This window comes from Lactuca sativa, chromosome 8, assembly GCF_002870075.4.
Source record: "Lactuca sativa cultivar Salinas chromosome 8, Lsat_Salinas_v11, whole genome shotgun sequence".
Lineage (NCBI taxonomy): Eukaryota > Viridiplantae > Streptophyta > Magnoliopsida > Asterales > Asteraceae > Lactuca > Lactuca sativa.
The window spans coordinates 273,623,811-273,627,674 of record NC_056630.2 but is presented as its reverse complement, the minus strand read 5'-3'; the positions used below and the strand labels follow the sequence as shown (position 1 = coordinate 273,627,674).

Sequence of the window (3,864 nt, the reverse complement as noted above, 5' to 3'; positions counted from 1 at the left end):
ACACAAGTAAACACGAAATTGATATAACGATGAATTTGACTATGCATGAAAAATCTATTAGTTATTTTCCTATGATCAAGTCAACGAACCAAACACAAATTATGGATCATTTATGCTCTCCAACACAGTTACAGTACTAAATTTAATTACCTAATCTAAGATTTGTATAACCCTACCTCTAGCAATTTAATGATCATCAATCCAAGTTCTGCTCCTTTTTTTCCATCACACCTTCCAAATTGTTCACTTTTAACACCTCATCTATAGGTTCATCATGACTCACTTCTAGGTTCATTTCAAAAGTTATTTTGTTCGTCTTCTACTTGAAGTGTAAGCTTTGAATCATGGATGTGAACAAGGGGTTTCACAGTACTTAAGAATGGTCTACCCAAGATTATAGGAAGATCTTTGTCTTCCTTCTTATCTAAGACTACAAAGTCCACTAAAAAATAAAATTTCCAACCTTCACTAATAAGGGGTCGTTTGATAGTTGCTGACTGAGTTAGTGCTGTTTGAGTTATTGTCGACTGAGTTAGAACTTCTGACTGAGTCAACATCTGACTGAAACCATGCTATTCGATTATATATCTGATTGGTTGTGAAGACTGATGAAAAATGACCATGTTACTCCTTGATAGAAAAATTTATATAACACGAAAAATAAAAAAGAATTTTAGTCTTGATTATAGAAAAGGTAATGAACTTTGATCAAGCCAACTAATAATTAACATAAAAGCAATGAACTTTGATGATACATACACATCTACAAAGAGGACATAATAAAAAAAACATGAATTATTTGTTTCAGTTGAATTATAAAGCAATTTGAAACACCAACTTTGACTTTTAATTCAATACTTCATCATTTGAATCATCCTCGAATCCTCTTAAAAAAGAGTTTAAAATCATTAATAAAAATCTTTGTAACAAGAATCAAAACATATGTTAATATAAAAAACTGCAAGACCATTTATGCAAACATAAGGTTCACTTGCTTCAAGTTTCAATTGGCACCACATGAGAGATAGAGATTAACATATATATATATATATATATATATATATATATATATATATATATATATATATATATATATATATAATATCACGAAATCTCTGAATGTTTAATATGTTGAGCAAGTTCAAACAACATAACATATTGCAATAGGATACAAGATCCATTTAATCATAATACAAATCTCTATATTTTCTTACATATGATGTGATCTTGTGAATTTAAAAAGAAAAATAATGAACTTAGAAGATGGATTTGGAACTTTTACTTTTCTTTAATCTCATTCATATACTTATAAATATCTCTATCTGTTGGAAAATGAAAGATTCAAACCAGTTTCCTTATCTCTTCCATTAATGTGGCATTGGAAATAGAGCAACAATAAACAAGTGTATCGAACGATCACACTTTGTATAGAAATCGATGGAGATAGTAGGAAATATAAAAAACTCACCGCATAACAGAAAAATAGAAGAAAACATATTCTTATTATCTATCTTTCTCCTGATCAATCGATCGTCTCTTTCCTGAAAAAATCGATTGAAGAATAAATCCCTTACCTGCAAAAATTAAAGGAAGAAGAGAGTGTCGACGAAGGAAGGAGGTTGCAGGCTAAGACGGGCTGAAGGATGAAGAGAGCACTTTATCGTTCACGATGGGGGGGGGGGGGGGGGGTGGTGGGCGTTCAAAGCTTCTAGGAAAAATGGGGAAATTTCCCAGTCAATATCTTTTTTAGGAAGGACTGAATCAGATGATTTTAGACGACTGAGTAAGAGCATTGGACCAGGTCCGAAATTTTTAGTCCTTTATCTAACAAGCTGACTGGACCAAGTAAGCCAAAACAGCTGACCGGACCCAGTCAGTTACATATCAAACAGGTCGTAAGTCTTCTACGATTCCGCATGGATGAGTTATTAAGTGATCCGCCATTCGAATTGTCATTCTTGTGTTTTGTAGCCTTGGTAATGTGAGCTTCTTATAAAAGGAACAAGGCGTGATATTTATGCTAGCCTCCGAATTGGCTAAAGCATTTATTGAAGTGGAATTTCCGACTTTTCAAGGAAAAGTTAATCGCCTAGGATCTCCCATTTTTATTGGCAATCCCTTAAGGATGGTAGCAACACAGTTCGTTAAGCACAATGTTGGATGCCTTTTCCAACTCCTTCCGATCTGTCATTACATCCTTAGCGGATTTAGGAAGTTTAGCCAGTGAGTTTCACTTGGATCGAGAAGGATAAGGAAGCGGAGGATGATACGACTTAAAAGGAAGAAGAATTTTCATTCTTTAGTGGCCATGGTGGGGTCTCGTGGTTGCCACATTGTGGGCATTGGGCATACCAGTTTTCTGCTTTTGCTTCGTGCTTTGCTTCATCCGGCTGTGTATTAGGATGTCTAGTAGCTATATTGTGGATCACTAATGGATTAGAATTAACCACTTTTTCAGTGTATGTTGACATAACATGAGATTGTGTTATTGGTTTAGTATTTTTAAGTGGTAAGCACTCATTTACAAGTTTGGTCTATTGACCCAATTGAGTTTCAATATTTGTTATCGTGGCTTGTTGGTTTCCTATCGTAGCATCAGTCGTGTCATGTATTTTCTCATAAACGTCTACAAAGCGTGCAAGCATCGAATCAAACTCAGATTTGGGCTCGGACGATGGTTTTTCTTTTGGATAAAAGCTTCAACCTGTTTGCCTAAATTTCTCTTCCTTGGCTTCTTGTCTTCCTCGTATGACATCCACTCCTTCTTAGGCTTCCTCCATTCTTCATCATATTTATCTCCACTCAAGTAGCATAATTGTTCTTTTCGGTTCCTATTTGAATCTAAATCGTAATCTTTCGTCAAATGTGGCCCGTTGTAATTATCACACCCAACTCGTATGGAACGTATAGATTGATCCATCTTCGTCATTTGCCGATCCATATTCTCGAGTTTAGCCATTATTGCTACCAAATTCTCGTGTCCTCTATCTCCATGTACCTTGCTTCTTTTCACGTCCTCTCAAGGGTTGAGATACTCTCTTGAGTGTTTTACAAATTCTTTGATCAACTCTTTGATTGTAGTTGGATCTTCCTTCATAATTGGTCCTTAAGAATCAAGGAGTTCCATTATGGTAACATTCACCTTATCATATAAGATAGAAACTTCTTGTTGAACATTTAAGTCATGTTGATGACAATTTCTTATAAGACCTTTTTATCTTTTCCAAGCTTCGTATAAGGATTCGCCAATTTCTTGTTGGAAGTTAGCAATCTTCTTTTTAAGTTTGGAAATCTTCGAAGGAGGACTAAATTGATTTATGAATTCTTCACAAAGGTTGTACCAAGATCTAATTGTTCCAGAAGCGAGTGACGTCAACCATATTTTTGCATCTCCAATAAATGTCACGGGAAACATTCTCAGTAAAACTGCATCTCTTGAAACATTTGGAACATTGAAATATTTTGCAATGTCCAAAACTTCATCGATGTGATTGAAATCATATTCACAATCTTTCTCGAAAAAAGGTATATCTTTGAGCATCGATAAGTTTGATCTCAAAATTAGTTGCAAATGGAATCGTGGATGGAACTAGACCAAGACCATTGTTATTACACATCCTCTTTTTTTATTCCTACATAGTCATCATGGTTATGTTCGCTATCTCTTCTTCCTCGCATTTTATGTCTTCTTTTGAATCGTCTTCGGTTTCTGGATCGCAACCAATACCCTTCTTGTTTGGACTCTTCTCAAACTGTTCGAAGGTGTCAAATTCGAAGGTGCTAGTCAATTCGTCAACCTTTTTATGTTTCTTTATATGGAAATCCGATTTAGGATCTTGACATGGTGGAACTATTGGATTTACA

At 34.9% G+C, this 3,864-nt stretch overlaps 1 non-coding gene across 1 annotated transcript; it reads left to right on the top strand.

The window, feature by feature from the left end:
• Positions 1-3,179: 3,179 nt before the first annotated feature.
• On the top strand, positions 3,180-3,286 carry LOC111875848 (small nucleolar RNA R71). The gene has a single exon (XR_002844813.1). It is a non-coding gene; the product is annotated as a small nucleolar RNA R71 (small nucleolar RNA).
• The last annotated feature ends 578 nt before the right edge of the window (positions 3,287-3,864 follow it).